Source organism: Macaca fascicularis, chromosome 10, assembly GCF_037993035.2.
Source record: "Macaca fascicularis isolate 582-1 chromosome 10, T2T-MFA8v1.1".
NCBI classification, from domain to species: Eukaryota; Metazoa; Chordata; class Mammalia; order Primates; family Cercopithecidae; genus Macaca; species Macaca fascicularis.
Window position 1 is genome coordinate 27,764,081 of NC_088384.1, and position 18,957 is coordinate 27,783,037.

At 54.9% G+C, this 18,957-nt stretch overlaps 1 long non-coding RNA gene and 1 pseudogene across 4 annotated transcripts in view; one reads left to right on the forward strand and one right to left on the reverse strand.

Moving 5' to 3' along the window:
* Window positions 1–6,613: 6,613 nt before the first annotated feature.
* Window positions 6,614–18,957, reverse strand: part of LOC102115134 (uncharacterized) — a 39,555-nt gene continuing 27,211 nt past the window's right edge. For 2 of the 4 annotated variants that reach the window (XR_010578423.2, XR_010578422.2), the window contains 2 exons: window positions 8,413–11,120; window positions 6,614–6,951 (listed from right to left, as the gene is read on the reverse strand). This is a non-coding gene — a long non-coding RNA (uncharacterized lncRNA). The remainder of the gene's footprint in view (window positions 6,952–8,412; window positions 11,121–18,957) is intronic. The other 2 variants (XR_012418935.1, XR_012418933.1) reach the window with 2 other exon arrangements.
* LOC135965469 (phosphatidylinositol 3,4,5-trisphosphate 3-phosphatase and dual-specificity protein phosphatase PTEN pseudogene) lies at window positions 11,604–18,038 on the forward strand (annotated as a pseudogene).

The window sequence follows — 18,957 nt, forward strand, 5'->3', positions numbered from 1 at the left end:
ATCCTCCCTGGAGGGGGATCCCCCGCCTGTGCCCCCAGCTTTTGTTTGGCTGAAAGTTGGGCCTTGAGGCCCCAAGCATCTGAGGAATCTGGGTCTCTCACCCCAAAGTCCAGGCTCAGTGTCCTCCCAGAGGATCCTCCTCCCCCAGGGCCCCACAATGACTCAGGCCAGGACTGTGAGGTGCCTTGGCGGCCTGCGAGGGAACAACTGTCTTCTCAGACACAGTACCAGGCGCTGGACCTGGGGGTCTCCACAGGGTGCCTCTGACTGATATCCCTGTCCCACATAGAATGCTGTGGCCTTGAAGTGCCCCTCAGGAAGTCTTTGTGTGCCCCCCCATCCTAGACAGAATCAGCCCGTCTGTCCCTGCCCTGCCCCAGGGGCCGTCTCCCCAGCCCCAGAACTTCCCCCAGGGATCCTGGGCCTCTGAGGGTGCAGGTTCCAGGGAGACAAGGGGCTGCCCCATCTGGCTACCCCACCCCCACAGGGTCCGGTGCCAGGCAGGTGGGAACCGGCAGGTGGCTTTGAACCTCGGCGGTGTCCCGAGGCGGCAGGTGCCCTGCCCCTGCGCTGGCCTCCAGGCCTTTGCATGCCTGAGTTCCACCCTTGACAACCCCTCACTCTGCACTCAGAAACCAGCTCAGGGCTCCCAGGGGCTCACAGGAGCCCAGAGTGCGCCCAGCCCAGGACTTGGTCCTCTGTCTAAGGCTATTGTCGGACCCAGCAAGAGTCTGTTGAGCGCCTACTGTATATGCATACAGTTGAGGGGGAATGTTGTTCGGCCTCCACATTGCATACCAGTCTGGTCTAGAGAGCTGGACCAGTTCAGGGGCGTTGGGGCCCATCCCCCAGGGCATCGCCACACCCACTGGGCTTTGCCCTTGTTGGCTACCCCCACCCTGCCCCCTGCTATGCACACTCTCCAGGCCCTGGGCAGTGCCCCCTGCCAGCCTTCTCGGAAGGCCTCCCTGACCTTCCCACTGCACCCCATGCCTCCCACGGTGGTCCTCCCTCCTGACCCCCTCACACCACCATGCCACCTCGTATCAGCCTCAGAGGGCCCCTCTTCCTTGCTCTCTCCCAGGGCAGCAACCAGGACAGCAGCCGAGGGGACGGGGAGTGCCCAGGAACATCATGGCCCGGCCCCCAGTGGTCTGCTCTGCCCATCCTGACCCAAAGCCTGGGATGACCCCTCCTCGCTGGAAGGCAAGGGAGGGCTGGATCGGCAGAGTCCATCACCCAGGGGGCAGCTCCCACACGCTGACTGTACACAGCTGTTAGCATTTTGAAGAGCAAAATAAACTCTTTTAACAGCAGAGCAGTTACTCTTCTCTGCGGTGCAAGCTGAGGGTCTGGGAGTTCCTGCACCCTGCTAGCTGCCCCTCAGCCTGACCCCAGACAGCTGTGGATGCCCATATGCCTGAGGCCTGGTCAGCTTGGCGACCTGGGACCAGCCTGTCTGGCATCCCAGGACTCAGCTGCCTCCTCCAGGGAGTGATGCATCCGACCCAGGCCTGGCCGGGGGTTCCCGACACCCTCACAGGGCCCCAACCAGGCCTGGAGTGTTCCTACCCCCACTCCAATGAGAACACAGGGCAGCCCTGCACCTCCAGCCTCCTCCTTCCCCATTTTCACGTCTCCACTCCCTGCGCTGCCGCTGTGCTGGGGGACCTGGAGACGTGTGGGGTTTGCAGGGGCCTAGGCATGCCCGGCCAAGCCCAGCCTCAGGGATCACATGGCCTAGTCCCGCACCCCACAGCCCCTGCTTGGGACGCTCCCTGCAGGTCCCAGGAATTACTGCAAGGTGGGGGCAGGGCCTCAGAGCCCTTCCCCTGAGCTGAGGGCTGGCAGCCACCCTTTGGCTTTGGAGAAGGTGAGCCAGGTCTACCAGGGACTAATTATTTCTGCAGCAGCCGCTTTGCCTGCCCGGTACCCCCACTGTCCTCACCGCAGGCCCCATGGCTTGTTCTGAGTGTCCTGTGTGTGCGCACGTGTGTCTGTGAGCATGCTGCCTCGTGTATGTGTGCTGCACATGTGTGTGTATGCTGTCCAGGTGTGCATGTGTGCATGTGTGTGCTGCCCACATGGGTCTGTGAGCATGCTGCCCAGGTATGCACATATGTACACACGTGTGAATGTGCTGCCCACATGTGCATGTGTGAGCATGCTTCCCATGTGCATGCGTGTGTGTATAGAATGTGTGGCCCACGTGTGCATGTGTATGTGCTGTCCATGTGCACACGTGTTTGTGTATGTGCTGTCCATGTGTGCATGTGTATGCTGCTCGTGTGTATGCGTGCATGTGTGAGTGTGCTGCTCACGGGTGCATGTGTGCTGTCCATGTGTGCATGTGTGTAAGCGTGCTGCTCACGTGTGCATGTGCGTGAGCATGCTTGTCATGTGTGCCTGTGTGTGCTGTCCATGTGTGCATGTGTGTTTGAGCATGCTGCCCATGTGAGCCTGTGTGTGTGTGTGTGAGCATGCTGCCATATGGGCATGTATGTCTGTGTCTGCCTGCTGTGCCACCATGGTATGTGCCCTCCTGGGCTTCCCTGCCCCTTTATCTCCATGATGCCCTCTGGTCCCTGGCTCTCCCCGTGTACCCAGTTCCTTCCTCTCCCCAACCCTGGGTCCCCACCCCCATCCTCAGCCCACCCAGTGCTGATGGGGAATCAGGGACCAGAGTGTGTACCTCTCCCAGCCTGGCTGTATGACTGGGAGCTGAAGAGCCCTCTCTGGGCCCACTACCCTGCACTGCCTCCCAAGCGAGGTCACTTGTGCACCTGACACAGGCTGAGCTCAGCAATTGCGTCCCAGTTGCTCCAGCTCGGAAAGGGGCCCTGAGGATAGACCCAGGGTCACGGGTAGGCTCCAGGCCGGAGAGCTGCCCACAGCACAGGGTGGGCCCAGCAGCCACTCCAGACAAAAAACCACCAAAGGGAGCCATGGAGTGACAGGTGAGATGAGAACCCCCAGCTCTGGAAGGTCTGGGTCTGCTAGGCCCCTGCACCAACAAACGAAAATAACCCCCGGGCCTGACCGCGGCTCAACTCCTGCGCCTTGCTGGCGCTGCAGCCTCGGTGAAGACAGGAACTCATACCAGGCTGAGAGATGCTTCCAGTGAGGTCAGGCCCACTAGCAAGAGAGGACATGGTGGGCGGGGCTCAGCGTAGGCCCGCTGCCTCCCCTCATCCACTCCCAGGCTGAAATCAGGGGGAGGTATCCAGGCTGGCTCCTCGCAGGCCTTCTGAATACACCCAGCCTGGCCATAGCAGGGCCAGGTCCCGCCAGGCTCTGTCCAGCTTTGTCGGGTCTCCCGCACACAAACCCTGAGCCTGGGGCCCAGCCGCCCGGGCCCTCCCACATGGGCAGCAGGGATGCAGATTCCACTCTACATCCCAGGAGCCAGCACAGGTGCTAGGACACCAGAGCCCTTGCTAACCAGGTCGGAGCCTCCCAGCAGAGATGGAGCCTTATCCTCTGGCTGCCCCCCCCCCCCCGCACCCCTCTCCTTGCAGCCTTTTCCCACTCCCTGACCTGCCCCAGGGGCTGCGGGGGCTGGGGTTCCACTTCACCACCTCAGGGCACAGCTCATCTCCCTGCCCCCAGGAGCTGTCACCTTGGATACCATCTGCACCCAGGCAGCTCAGAGACGCTTCCTCTGGGCCTCCCAGACCCCCTGGCCAGGCAGGAGACTGATGGGATCAACATCCCCTCTACCCAGGAAACCAGCTGGCCAGCTCCCGGACATTTCTGAATAAATGAATGAATAAGCAAAAGAACAAATGCGTGGGGCACAGTGCCTCACGCCTGTAATCCCAGCACTTTGGGAGGCCTAGGCCGTGGGGATCCCGAGATCAGGAGATCAGACATCCTGGTTAACACAGTGAAACCCCAGGGCCTCTACTTAAAAAAAAAAAAAAAAAAAAAAATTAGCCAGGCATGGTGGCAGGCGCCTATAGTCCCAGCTACAATGGAGGCTAAGGCAGGAGAATGGCATGAACCCGGGAGGCGGAGCTTGCAGTGAGCAGAGATGGCGCCACTGCACTCCAGGCTGGACGACAGAGTGAGAAAAAAAGAACAAATGCTCCAGGCCTTCCCACAGAGCTTAGGGTTGCCCCCACGTAACTGCAGGAGGAGCAGCTCAGTCCACAGGGCCCTGGACCCAGCTTTGTTCGGACAGCAATGCCCAGAGTGGGCTTGGGTGGCCGAGGCCTGGCGCCAACTTCCCCGCTGCACGCGGCTGGTCAGTGTACATATGGTCTGCTGGAGAGGTGGAGGCAGAGGGAGTAGAAGTTCCTGCCGCTGCTTCCCATGTTGCTCCCATCTGCCCCGACTGCCTGGCAGGCCGGCCCTTTCTGGTGTGGCACCACCACGTGGCTGGTTGTGCCTAGTGGGCACGTTAGAAGTCGGGCACGGCATGCCTGGGCTCCATGCAGGGCCTGCATGCTCCCTGTCTCCCTCTGGGATCCAGCAGCATCTGAGAGGGTCATCAAATGATTTAGAACAGGGCCCCACCCACCCACCCTGTGGCGGTTTGCTAGGCCCCTGGCCTGGGTGCCCAGACGTGTAGCCACTGTCCTCTGGCACTGGCCAGGGTGGCCTCTGTCCCCATTTCTCTCCTCCAAGAGATGGCTCTGCTGCCCAACCAACCCCTCCTGCTGCCCCCTCCCTCCTCTAGGTCAGACCGAACCCATTCCACAGGCCTGACTGTGGAGCGACACGGACTGCCCCGTTTCCGCCTGGTGACCAGTGCCCACTGTGCACTCCCCCAGGTCAGCCGAGCCTGGCACACAGTGGGTGCTCCCTAAATAGCCATAGAGGATATCACAGCCACCCCCATTTTATTCAGGGGTCACCAGCTCCCCTGCTCTTAAGGCCAGGCCAGGCTTTCCCTGAGCCCTAGTCTTATTTGGAGGGAGGGGAGGCCGTGCCTACAAAGCCATGTTTCATCAGCAAGAGATGAATAATTAATGCCACGGTGCCTTTGAAAACTGTTTTGGTTTTTATTTTAAACTTTTTTTTTTTTTTTTTTTTGAGATGGAGTCTTGCTCTGTCACCCAGGCTGGAGTGCAGTGGCCAGATCTCAGCTCACTGCAAGCTCCACTTCCCGGGTTTATATCATTCTCCTGCCTCAACCTCCCGAGTAGCTGGGACTACAGGCGCCCGCCACCTTGCCTAGCTAGTTTTTTTGTATTTTTTAGTAGAGATGGAGTTTCACCATGTTAGCCAGGATGGTCTCCTTCTCCTGACCTCGTGATCCGCCCGTCTCGGCCTCCCAAAGTGCTGGGATTACAGGCTTGAGCCACTGCACCCGGCCATATTTTTAACATTCTTTTCTACGTATAGAAACAGCACTTCTGTTAGGCACCAAATTTTTTTTAAATAAACGTGGCAGTTATTTGTTCAATCTCTGGTGTTCCCTGGGGCGGCTGGCACGGGGTGAAGAGAACTTACCAGGGCTCCACTGGCAGACTCTACCATGTGCCTGCCCACCCCCCTCCATGCACAGCCAGGGTGGAGGACACGGGGCAGAGGGCAGAAGTTGGTGGGCAAGGCCTGGCCAGAGGCCAGAGCTGCAGGGCAGTTGCACAGTGGCCAAGCCCTGTGGCACACTGGGGCCCTGCCTGGGTCCTCGAGCTTCCCAGCCTACAATGGGGTGATGATGCAGGGGGCCCGAGGTCTGATCACGCTACCCAGGTATTCTAGGCGGAGGCTAGGAGCTCCCCTCACAGAGATGGCAGGAAGCATGGAAGGGCCCAGGCGGGCAGGCTGAACCAGCCATGAGGTGTGCAAGGCGAAGCTCTGCACCACCCACCAGGCCCACCTCTCTTTGTGCTCAGAGCCTGGGGACCGAAGCTGAGGCCTAGAGAACTCATGGGCTCCATAATTCTCCAGGTCGAGAGGTAGCCAGTGTTGATTTCTTGGCTCTTCAAGTCCATCCACAAATCCCATTACTTGGTGCCTTCTCAGAAATTACACTTCTATTTTCAAATTACAAGTTGAGGAGACTGGGGCAGCAGAAGACAAAACAGTATGTTCCAAGTGCACCTTCCCTGGCCAACTGCCACAGCGCCTGAGCCCTCTGGCCCATCCATAATCAGGGGTGGAGGAGTGGACATCCCAGCTCAACGCCCCCCTGCCACTGTCCGGTTGCAACTGCCTGGCTTGGACACGGTCTTTTCTAACCCTGCAGCCAATCTTCCTCAGCTTCTCCTGAAAAGGAAGGTGGAAGCCATGGGCTCCAGCAGCAGCCAGCTGAGGCACGGTGGTGGCTGAGGCGGCTGCAGCTCCAGGGAGGGGGTCTGAGTCACCTGTCACTATTTCCAGGGCTGGGAACACCAGAGAGTTGGTCTCTCCCCTTCTACTGCCTCCAACATGGTAACAGTGGCAGCAGCAGCACATCCAGGGACCCAGGCCAGTTTTAAACCTCTCACCGCACCCCCAGTGTCCTGGGCTTTGGAGACCGCTAGTGGAGACAGCCATTCTGAGGATTATTCCTCTTCTCCCCATTCCACTGCTGCTGCTGCCAGTCTGGCTACTGAGGAGAAGCAGGACCAGTCGCTGCTGTCACACGCGTCTGTGTGAAGAGACCACCAACACACTTTGGGTAAACAATAGAGTTTTATTCACCTGGGTGCAGGTGGGCTGAGCCCAGAAGAGAGTGTCAGCGAAGGGAAGATAGGAGCGGGGCAGTTTTATAGGATTCGTGTAGGTAGTGGAAAATTACAGTCAAAGGGGTTGTTCTCTAGTGGGCAGAGGTGGGGGTCACAAGGTGCTTGGTGGGGAGCTTCTCAGACTCATTTTCCAGGAGAAGGAATTTCACAAGATAATGTCATCAGTTAAGGCAGGCACCAGCCATTTTCACTTCTTTTGTGATTCTTCAGTTGCTTCAGGCCATCTGGATGTATCTGTGCAGGCTTGGGCTCAGAGGTCTGACATTCCTGACTTCTTATATTAATAAGAAAAATAAAATAGTGGTGAAGTGTTGGGGCAGCGAAAATTTTGGGGGGTGATATGGAGAGATAATGGGCGATGTTTCTCAGGGCTGCTTCGAATGGGATTAGGGGTGGCATGAGAACCTAGAGTGTGAGAGATTAAACTGAAGAAAGATTTTGGGGTAAGGGGTGATCTTGTGGGGTTGTTAAAAGGAGCGTTTTTTGTATAGAATGACTGGTGATGGCCTGGGTGCAGTTTTGTATGAATTGAGAAACTAAACGGAAAACACAGGTCCAAATAAGAGGAGGAGAAAAATAGGTATTAAAGGGCTAAGAATTGGGAGGACCCAGAATACCCAATTAGAGTGTGTCCAAGGGGGTTCAGCGTAATTATTTGCTTGGTTGGTGAGTTTTTGTGCTTTATCCTTGAGTTTTTTTTATGTTGTCATGTACCAGGCCAGATTAATTTAGGTAGAAACAACACTCTTCATTTAAAAATATACAGAGTCCTGGCTGGGTGCAGTGGCTCATGCCGATAATCCCAGCACTCTGGGAGGCTGAGGCGGGCAGATCACGAGGTCAGGAGATTGAGACCATCCTGGTTAACACAGTGAAACGCCATCTCTATTAAAAATACAAAAAATTAGCCAGGCATGGTGGCGGGCACCTGTAGTTCCAGCTACTTGGGAGGCTGAGGCAGGAGAATGGCATCAACCTAGGAGGGGGAGCTTGCAGTGAGCCAAGACAGCGCCCCTATACTCCAGCTTTGGTGACAGAGTAAGACTATCTCAAAAAAAAAAAAAATACATACACACACACACACTTCTCCTTCTTCAGCAGTAAGTCAGTCAAGCCCTATTATTGTCTTCTTATATTAATAAGAAGAAAAACAAAACAAAATAGTAGTGAAGTGTAGTGTTGGTGTCATGAGGGGAACAGGAAGCTGTTCGGTCCTATTTGCAAATTGAATTTTGGGGGTAAGGAAAACTAGTGTACATGTGCCTGTCCACTTAACAGGCAGACACATGTAGGTGGAGGAGCCACAGAGGAAGAAGAGACCTTGTGTAAGGCAAAACTGGAAATGTAAAGTGGGTGAAAGAATTGGAGCGTGCCTTCCCAGCAAAGGTCATCTATCCCACTCCAAGAGGGAGTTAAGAGTGGCAGTTAGGGGATGAGACCAAGACCAGCTATGATGGTCTGGAGAAAAAGTATAAGCCAGCAGTGTAGACAAGGGCACCATTTATGGATAGGTGAGAACAAAGAATAGGAGTATGACTAGATAGAAGATAGCAGGGATGAAAAGTTTTTGGGATGCAGTCCAAGTAGTGGGGGTGACTGTGTAAAGCCCTGTTGCGAAGAGTGGGGTAAAGAAGAATAGACCTAACAAAATGAAAGGATATGTTAGGCTCATAAGTGTGACTGCTGTGCTTCAGAAATGTGGGTGAGTTTAAGGGAAGCAGGGGTGAGTACTTACAACTTCCAGGAAGAACAGGAGAGATCAGGCTGGCTGGCTGACAGACACAGCTTTATTCTGGAATGGTGAACCCAATGGGGAGGGTCCTGGAAGCAGACGACAGTTGGGGTACTATAGATGACTAAGTAGGGTCCAGTTCATCAAGGTTGTAGAGTTTGAGGGGGTCAGATTCTTAACAAGAACTGATCGTCCAGCTAGGATGTCTTCATATGGCTGGGAATCTGCAGTAGACAAGAGAAGATCAGCAGCCTGGCAAATTTCCTGTCTAGCCTGCTAGAGGACTGGAAGATAAGACACCTAGAGGGATGGTGTCTGGGATAAGGTTGGGGCCAAGCAAGAAAGTGCGTCCATATAAAAGTTCAAGTGGACTGTACCCTGTAGCATTTTGAGGACAGGCTCTACAAGAGGTAAAAGTACTATCCAGTCCTTCTAAAGTTGGAGGCTGAGCTTGGTGAGGTGTGTCTTTAAAAGACCATTAGTCCGTTCTACCTTTCCTGAAGACTGAGGATGGTAAGGGGTACGAAGCTTCCACTGAATACCAAGAGCCTGAGAAACTGCTTGGGTGGGGAAAAGGGCAGCAATGAGCTGTGTCCGTAGTCTAGGAATAGTAAGGGAAGCAGATAATTTAGTTAAAATGCCTTGACCTAATAAGGCAACTAACTGGGCAGGTGGGGATAACTAAAAAGGAGTGCATAAAAGAATGTTGTCCAAGTTGGCACCAGAGTTGGGGAGTTTTAAGAGGTTTAGAAGCCTGGTCGTCAATACCCAAAACAGTTACGGAGGCCAGGGAAACAGGCCCTTGAAAGGAAGGTAATGTGGAGTGGGTAGCCTCCATACTGATTAAGAAGGGGACAGACTTACCCTCCATTGTAAGAGTTACCCAAAGCATCTGTGATGGTCCAGGAGGCTTTCGAGGCAATCGGGCAGCACCAGTCTTCAGCTGCTAAGCCAAGAAAATCTGGGAAGGAGTCAGTCAGAGAGCCTTGGGCCAGGGTTCAAGGGGCTCTGGGAGTGGCTGCCAGGCAAGCTGGACAGTCCAATTTCCAGTGGGGTCCCACACAGATGCGACATGGCTTAGGAGGAATCCCAGGCTACAAGCATTCCTGGTCCAGTGGCCAGATTTCCAGCACTTGAAGCAAGATCCTGGGGGAGGAGGTCCTGAAGGACTGCCTGACCACTGTGGCTTAGGCGTTTTGAAGTTCTTGTGTGCTGCAGATGTGGCTGGGGTTTGTCTCACAGTGAAGGCAAGTAATTGCAACTCTTTTCTCTTATTGTACACCTTGAAGGAGAGGTTAACTAAGTCCTCTTGTGGGGTTTGAGGGCTGGAATCTAATTTTTGGAGTTTTTTTCTAATATCGGGAGTGGGTTGGATAATAAAATGCATATTGAGAATGAGATGGCCTTCTGGCCTCTCTGGATCTAGGTAAAGCATTTTAAGGGTTGTTGCCAAACGGGCCATGAACTAGGATGGGGTTTTATATTTGATGAAAAATAACCTAAACCCTAACTGATCTGGGAAAGGTCAGATAAAGAAAAAGGAGCATTAACCTTGACTATGCCTTCAGCTCCAGCCACCCCCTTAAGAGGAAATTGTTGGGCAAGTTGGGGAGGGCTACTTGCAGAATGAAACTGTAAGCCAGGCCGGGTGTGAGGAGAGATGATAAACAAGATTATACGGTGGGGGAGTGGAGGCTTGGGAAGAACTGGGACCTAGTTCGGCCTGGCAAGGAGCAGCCTGAGGAGGAGGGGAGAGGTCAGATGTGTCCATAGAAAAGCAGGATTCAAAGGACTCAGAGCTTGGGATAGAGACTGAAGGAACAGACAGGAGAGAAAGGAGGAGGATTTGGCATGAGTTGCATGGGAGCAGAGATTAGGAAAGGAACAATGTGTAAAAGAATACCTGGACATCAGGCACCTCAGACCATTTGTCCATTTTACGACAAGAATTACCTAGATCTTGTAGAGGGAAGAAATCGAAAGTGCCATTTTCTGGTTATTTGGAACCATTATCAAGTTTGTATTGAGGTCAAGCAGTATTGCAGAAGAAAATAAGGCATTTAGTGTTGAGGTTTTAGGTCAGGTGAGAGTTTAAGTTCTTGAGAACACAGGCTAAGGGAGAAGGAGAAGGAATGGTGGGTGGAAGCTTGCCTACAGTGAAGGAGGTAAGCCCAGAGAAAAGAGAAGGTAGAGACACAGTGGGGGGTGGGTGGTACTTGCCACCCAGGGGAGGTAGTGCTTGTCACCCAGGGGAGGTGATGCTTGCTACCAAGGTGAAGGATCAAAGCAGACACCTCTGAAATATAGGTGTAATTAGGCAGGCGTCCCTGCAGTGATTAAACACCAAGGGAAGACTGTCTTCCCGAGTCCATGACTGGCACTGGAGTTTTTGGTTCATGGATAAAACGCCTCTCCTCTCTCTCTACCAGAAAAGGAAAGGAATGAAATTAAAGGAAGAGAAAGATTGAAGGGTGGCACTGAAATTGAAAGGAGAAAGAGGTTAAGGGATAGTGAGAGAGGTTGGAGGAGAGAGTAAAAAGAGGCCGCTTACCCAATTTAAAATTGGTGAGATGTTCCCTTGGGCTGGTTGGTCTGAGGACCTGAGGTCATAGGTAGATCTTTCTCATGGAGCAAAGACAGGACGACAAGGGATTGATCTCCCAAGGGAGGTCCCCCAGTCCGAGTCACGGCACCAAATGTCACGCACATCCCTGTGAAGAGACCACCAACAGGCTTTGTGTGAGCAATAAAACTTTTTAATCACCTGGGTGCAGGTGGGCTGAGCCCGAAGAGAGAGTCAGCAAAAGAAGATAGGTGGGGGGCAGTTTTATAGGATTTGTGTAGGTAATGGAAAATTAGTCAAAGGGGTTGTTCTCTGGCAGGCAGGGGCAGGGGTCCCAAGGTCCTTGGTGGGGAGCTTCTGAGACTCATTGTCCAGGAGAAGGAATTTCACAAGATAATGTCATCAGTTAAGGCAGGAACTGACCATTTTCACTTCTTTTGTGATTCTTCAGTTGCTTCAGGCCATCTGGATGTATATGAGCAGGCTTGGGCTCAGAGACCTGACAGCTGCCATCCAGCAGCCATTACCCAGCTGTGGTCCAGAGCCAAGTGGCAGCAGAGCAAGGGGCATCAGCTACTGCCAAGCCCAGAGCCATTTCCATCCTGCAGAATAAGACCCACCACCCACAGCTTCTGCCATCTCTCTCCTTTTTTCCTCAGCCACAGGCTCCCAGACATGACAGCCATCATCAAAAAGATCGTTAGCAGAAACAAAAGGAGATATCAAGAGGATGGATTTGACTTAGAATTAACCTATATTTATCCAAACATTATCGCTATGGTATTTCCTGCAGAAAGACTTGAAGGCGCATACAGGAACAATACTGATGATGTAGAAATGTTTTTGGACTCAAAGCATAAAAACCATTACAAGATATACAATCTTTGTGCTGAAAGACATTATGACACCGCCAAATTTAACGGCAGAGTTGCACAATATCCTTTTGAAGACCATAACCTACCACAGCTAGAACTTATCAAACCTTTTGTGAAGATCTTGACCAATGGCTAAGTCATGTTGCAGCAACTCACCATAAAGCTGGAAAAGGACAAATTGGTGTAATGATTCGTGCATATTTATTACATAGGGGCAAATTTTTCAAAGCACAAGAGGCCCTAGATTTCTAAGGGGAAGTAAGGACCAGAGACTAAAAGGGAGTAACTATTCCCAGTCAGAGGTGCTATGTGTATTATTACAGCTACCTGTAAAAGAATCATCTGGATTAGACCAGTGGCACTGTTGTTTCACAAGTGTTTGAAACTATTCCAATGTTCAGTGGCAGAACTTTCAAGCCTCAATCTGTGGTCTGATAGCTAAAGGTGAAGATACATTCCTCCAATTCAGGACTCACACGATGGGAAGACAAGTTCTTGTACTTTGAGTTCTCAGCCATTACCTGTGTGTGGTGATATGAAAGTAGAGTTCTTCCACAAGCAGAACAAGATGCTAAAAAAGGACAAAATGTTTCACTTTGGGTTATATACATTCTTCATACCAGAAACAGAGGAAACCTCAGAAAAAGTAGAAAATGGAAATCTATGTGATCAAGAAGTTGATAGCATTTGCAGTATAGAGCATGCAGATAATGACAAGGAATATTATTTTGTTAAAGTACTTACTTTAACAAAAACTGACCTTGACAAAGCAAATAAAAAACAAAGCCAATCACGGAAGAGCTCCTGGCCCAGGCCCTGGCCTTGGACAATGGTCAGAAAGCTCTTCCTTTAATCAATGCAGCCGATATTGGCCAACACCTGTAAGCACTGCCTAGAGAGGACATGAAATGACTAAATCTTGGCCCCAGTTCAGAGACAGCGTCTGGTGACAGACTCCCACTTTCCACAATTTCCCCAGGCCCACCCCCAAGTCCCTCCCTGCACAGGCACCTGAGCAGAGGAGACAGACAGCAGCCCTAGCCTGATGGTGTCCACACCCCAGCTACCTGGCCATCTCAGACTCACCTATACCAGTCACACTGAGAAGTCCTCAGAGGACACATCAGCCTTGTTTAACTCAGTATTTCCCCAGGACTCCTTCTCCCCAGCTCTACCCTGGGTGTGGAGGACCCTCTGTGAAGGACAGACAACAGGCAGTCTCCTGGTCAGACCTCATCCATCCAGGCTGGTGAGCACACTCACAAATCCAGCTTCATTCAAACAGCAAAATGATTCCCACACAAGTGACATCTGGCAGTTCTTGTGTCCAGCAAAGCCATGGGACAGGCAGGACTGCCCGGGGCTCCACATTTCCAGGCCAGGAGCAGCAGCCTCACCCAGCCTACCCCAACCCCCAGTGCCAGCCTGAGCAGGAGAGGTACCCCCCAACTCCAGGCTCAGCCCTTTACAGGCTCAGCCCTGCAGCCCTTATCAGTGCCTTGGCTGATGACCCCTCTTATCCAGACATCTCAAGCTCAGCCATAAAAGGAAAGCGAACATGGCTTTCTCTGGCACATGCCAAGAGCTCATGCTCCAAAAACGCTCTTGGACAGAACAAAGATGCTCACCCCTCCCACTGGTCCTTGCAGGTGCTGCTGAGACACTCCCATCCCTCAGGGATTCATGGGAGGGCACCATGTGACTGGAACCCAGCAGCCTGCATAGAGACCTTAGAAAGGTCTCTGTCCCCTCCCAGTTCAACCTGCCCAGGAGGGTCCCGTGACCCGTGCATGGTGCAGCTCCCAGGAAGCTGCCCAGGGAGGCCCTGTCCGTACCTCTGCAGCTGCAGAGCCCATGCCTATCTACCTTCTGGAAGGCGCAGCTTCTGCAGTGGGGATTTTAGGATGGGGCAGAGCTTTGGGGAGGGAGATGCCAGGTGGAGGGAAGATCAGAGAGATGTTTGGGAACCCGGCCTGTGGTTGCCAAGAAAATTGGAAGACCTACTGAGCCTGCAGAAATTGAGGCCAGGCATGGTAGCTCACACCCATAGTCCCAGGGCTTTAGGAGGCCAAGAAGGCAGGATTGCCTGAGGCCAGGAGTTTGAGACCAGCCTGAGGAACAAAGCAAGACCCTCATCTCTATAAAAAATAATTTTAAAAAAAAAATTATCTGGGCATGGTGGCAGGCACCTGTGGTCCCAGCTACTCGGAGGCTGAAGCAAGAGGATCACCTGAGCCCAGGAGTTGGAGGCTGCAGTGAGCTCTGATTGTGCCACTACACTCCAGCCTGGGCGACAGAGCTAGACTCTGTCTTTTCAAAAGGTGGGGAGAGATAGGGGCTAAACAGAACAGTGGTCACCAGAGCCTGTGGAGAGGGAGGGGTGGCCGCTCTGACCACTGCCCAGCCTGAGTGACCCCAGTGTGCCTCTTCCCCTTGGCCTTCAGCCCGCAAGGCAGCATCCTCACCTGCCCCACAGAAGGGGGTTGCTCCCCAGGTCACTCCGCCCAGAGAAGCCCCACAGAGGCCTGGGGTGCTGCAAGGAGCTGCTTCCTGTGTGTCAGGCTCCATCATCGGCCAGGTGTGCTCTGAGCAACACCCTAGGCTGGGCCACGGCGGGGACCCTGTCCAGGTGGCCGGGAAGGTACAAGAGTCCCTTAGCCCCAAGTCCAGGCCTGGGGAGAAATCCTCAGGTGGGGGCAGCAGCGTCTGGGCTGACTGTTCATCCCCAGCCCTGAGCCCGGCGGCTCTGCTGCCTGGGAATCTCTGCTAATTGGCCCCCAGCACCTCCCGGGCTGAACGTTGCTCAAACATGTCAAACTTGCCACTTGATTGACAACCTGTCACTGTTCCATGAGGTTTCTGAGGTGTTCCCAGGACTCGGCAACCTTGGAAGTTGGATGAAGAACTCCAGGAAACTGGCAGGTCAGTCAGCTGCCAGAAGTGAGGCCCTGGCGCTGGGGCTGTGAAGGATTGTGGGAATCATAGGAGGCCATGGGGCTCATGAGGGCCTGTGGGCTTCATGGAAGCGTGGGGGCACATGGAGGCCTGTGTGGTGCGTGGGAACCTGTGGGGTGCATGGAGAACTGTGGGGTACATGGGGGACTGCGGAAGTGCTGTGGAATCCATGGGTAACTGTGGGGTTCATAGAGGGCTATGGGGTGCATGGAGGGCTGTGGGTTCAGAGAGGGCCCCTGAACCCCTGGGACCCCAAAGCCTTGTGGGGAAACTGACAGTGTGGGTAAGCCCCACCCCACCATGACACTGCAGCCCCGAGGCAGAGCAGGAGACTGCCCAGTTCCCTGGCTCTTCCCATCCTGGTCTCTGTGTCTGCGCCTTGCTCCATACCCAACCCAAGGCATCTGGTCCCGCAGGGTGGGGGACATGTCTTGCTAGGAGATATCTGTCTTCACCATGCCCAGGTGCCCCAGGCAGGATTCCCTACTGGGGGATCCCTCCGATGCCCCATGGTCCCACTTGTACCATCACTCTTCCACATTGACCCGCCCACGAAGGCCACAACTGTGGGAGCAAGCAGAGGGCCCTCATCCATCAGTCTCGGATCCCCCACAACCCAGGAGCCAGCCCCCAGCCAGGCTCTATCACTGGGGCCCCAGCCCATGTCCAGCCTTTTGGGGTGAGAGCGGGGGTGAGGTGCTGGGCAATGCCACCACCTGACAACCTGACATTTCCAAACAGCCTGGCCCCGCCTCCTCCGCAGGCAGGACCAGCACTGTCAGGAGCTCCCCAGGCTCCAAATGCCAGCATGGCCACTCACACATGGAAGAGAGGCGCCCAGAAACCTCACCGGGCATCACACAGCCCAGAATGGGCATGGGTAGTGGGGGCTGCAGGGGCCCTGGGACTGATCTGTCAGCCTGCCCTGGAAAGAGCCAGTTCCTGGCCGAGAGCCCGAGGATCCACCCCTGGTGTCTCCCAGGATCCCCCATGGCAAGTGTCCCACTGCAGCTCAGGGCAGGGGTGGAAACCGTACAGCCCTGGGCAGGGCTCTGCCCTGCCCTGCCCTGCCCCTCCCCACTGCTGTGCAGCTCTGCCACTGCTGGCCTCTGTCCCCACAGCGACCCACATGACCTGACGATCCAAGCCATGTTGGCCCCAGGAGGTCTTCCCACCCGCAATGCTGAGCCCCAGCTGGAAAGTCACCCCCGGCACAGGCACCAGGGACAGGCAATGCTCAGCCCCGTACGATCAGCTGTTGTTTCTGTTTAAAGCGTGAACAGGCTGGGTGCAGTGGTTCACACCTGTAATCCCAGCACTTTGAGAGGTCGAGGTGGGAGGATCGCTTGAGCCCAGGAATTTGAGACCAGCCTGGGCAACATAACCCTCTCTGTAGGAAAAAAACAAAAATTCACCGGGCGTGGTGGCACTTGCCTGTAGTCCCGGCTATTCAAGAGACTGACGCAGGAGGATTCCTTGATTGCAGGAGTTTGAGGCAGCAGTGAGCTATGATCACACCACCACATTCTAGCCTGGGCAACAGAGCCAGATGCTGTCAAAAAAAAAAAGTGATGCCCAGAGCTGGGCATAAAGAGCTGCAGCCGCATCCCTCAGGTAACATGCCCAGAGGGTCTCACCCACCAGTGCTGCATTTCAGGTGGGACAGCAATGACCAAGTGGCATCGTGTGAATGACTCATGGGTGTGAGAGCCATACATGGCCCACTGGGTTCCACTTCATGCTTGATTTTCAAGCATTGCACCCAGCCTGTTCACCCTTTAAACAGAAATGACTGAGCTACGGGGCTGGCCACTGTCTGTCCCCAGAGTACACTTAGGACAGTACTGGTCTATGGTAATAGGGCTCAGAAAATACAGGGCTTTTCCTACTCAGTTTGAAAGATTTCAATGCCATACGTGAGAGGTTCTGCCCATGATGACACTGAGGTGGAGTGACTCGCCCCAGGTCTCAGAGGACATGACCCTGGAAGGACCGAATGCTGACTTAGGAGTCCAGTTTCACTGACGCAGGCGGGCCGAGCACAGGACAGGGCTTTCAAGCCCTGCGGTCACCCAGACACACTGGACCCAGCCACCGCCCTCTATCGGACAGTTGCCCCTGGTGGTCACCCTGGCAGCAGCCAGGCCAGGTTTAGGGGCCCTTGGTGTACTGCTGCAGGGCCAGGCTGGGTGGGCCGGGGTCTCTAGGGCGGGGTCTCAGAGCTTTGGCAGAGCCAAGGGTGTGAGGACCATGCCTGTACCATGAGGGCCAGGGCCTTAGGCAAGAAGCCAGGGCAGGACATGACTGGAAAGCCCCCTTTTAGCCCCGCCGTGAGCAGGGAGCCACAGGCCACCTTGGGGGTCCGCACGTGACTGCACAGCCTCTGGATGAGGGAGTGTGCCGGGGGTGGCGGGGCAGGCCTGTAGCAGGGTCACCGGGCGAGGCTGCCAGCGGGAGGGTCCAGGGACATGGGATCCCAGCAGGGCAGGAGCAGCGTGTTGAATTGCAGGGACAGAGGGAGTCCCGGAGACAGAGGTCAGCACCTGCATTGGCGGCACTGCACCAATGGGCAGCAGATCTGGGTGTGAGATGCCCCAGCTGGGGACCAGGTTGGGTGTCAGAGCAGCGGGGGGAACAGGACACTGCCAGGCAGTGAGGAGAGCCCTCCACCTGCTCACCCGGACACCACTCTGACCCAGTAAGGCGCCATGCCTACGTGCAGATCATCCGGGATGAACGCTGGGGAGGCTGGGACACGAATCCCAGGGCAGCTAGGCAGAGGAGCAGGAAAGGGCGGTCTCTGCAGGGAGAGAAGCCAACCCCTGGCCTAGAGGGTCACTGGGGCTGGGAGAGCCCACCTCCCGTCACTGTCCCATCCAGCCCGTGTCCCTATAAGCAGCCAGCCAGGCATCCGGGAAACCACCCAAGACGGGGAGGCGCTCAGTCAGAGCTGCGTGCTGGCCTAGCAGTGCCCAAGAGGTATACAGGCTCTCCCCTGGGTGAAGGACCACAGGGCCTGGTTTAGCCACTGACTCAACCATACCAAGGTCAAGGTGGGACAGGATCCGCTCTGTGGTTCAGGTACCCCCACCCCCCACTCCTAAGCTGTTCTGACATCCAGTCCACTCTACCTCCCCTGCCCACCTCCCTTCCATTCCCCCACTTCCCCTCCCCTGCACCAACCACACCTCCCCTGCCCACCTCCCCTCCCATCCCACCCTACTCATACCTACCTTTGCACAGATCCAGGTGGCCTCAAGCCCAGGCCAGGAGGTCCTCCCAGTGAGAGACCCAGTGTCCTCTCTGACAACCAAGGCTTCCCTCCCTGTGAAGCAGTTCACACCTAGTCCCTCCGTCCTGGGGATGGGGGTGCTCAGGAGGCAGATGACCTTGCTCTTTCCGCTAAGTGACCATGGCTGGCCATGGCCCCCCAGGCCCCCAGCACACAGGACACATGGTCCTACCCTTGAAGATGACGCTGCAGCGTCTTCCGGCAGGTCACCCTCAGCCCACCTGGGGTCACAGCATCATGTGGGAGGCCAAGGGCTGCAGCATTGGAGCCAGTTGGGTATGAATGTGGACTGAGACCTCGCCCAGGCTGCCCTGGCCTCAAAGGTCATCCCACCCCTCAAGGGTTCTTGCTGGGCCATGGCCACCCACACCCACTAATGGAGCTGCCAGCCTCAGCACAAGCCAGTTGGTGGCTGACTGATGGGTAATTGTTTTGTTTCACCTCTGAACAGCCTGAGCCCCATAATTTGGAGGCATAAATCTCAGCCTGTTGGGTTTGGCTGGCATGGAATGACACCCAGAATTAAATAAAAGCATTATCAATTAACATTCCATAAAAACGTTCTGAGCGAAGCCCCACCACAGGGAAGCGCATCTCCATCTCAGGGGAGGCTCCCAAGGGCTCGATGAGGCCTGCCTTGGGGTGGCGCGATGCCAGGTCTGGCAGCACAGGCTGCCCTCTCCTAGAGAGACAAAGCTCCTCGCCAGCCCATGTCACCTGCTCAGGTCCACTCTCCACTCACCCCTGGGCCACCCAGAGGTCACTTATGAGCAGGTGTGGTCACAGGTACTGGGCACTGAGCTTGGGGCAAACACCAGCCCTCATGCCCCACAGAGCCCACAGCAACCACCTCCCAGTCCCCC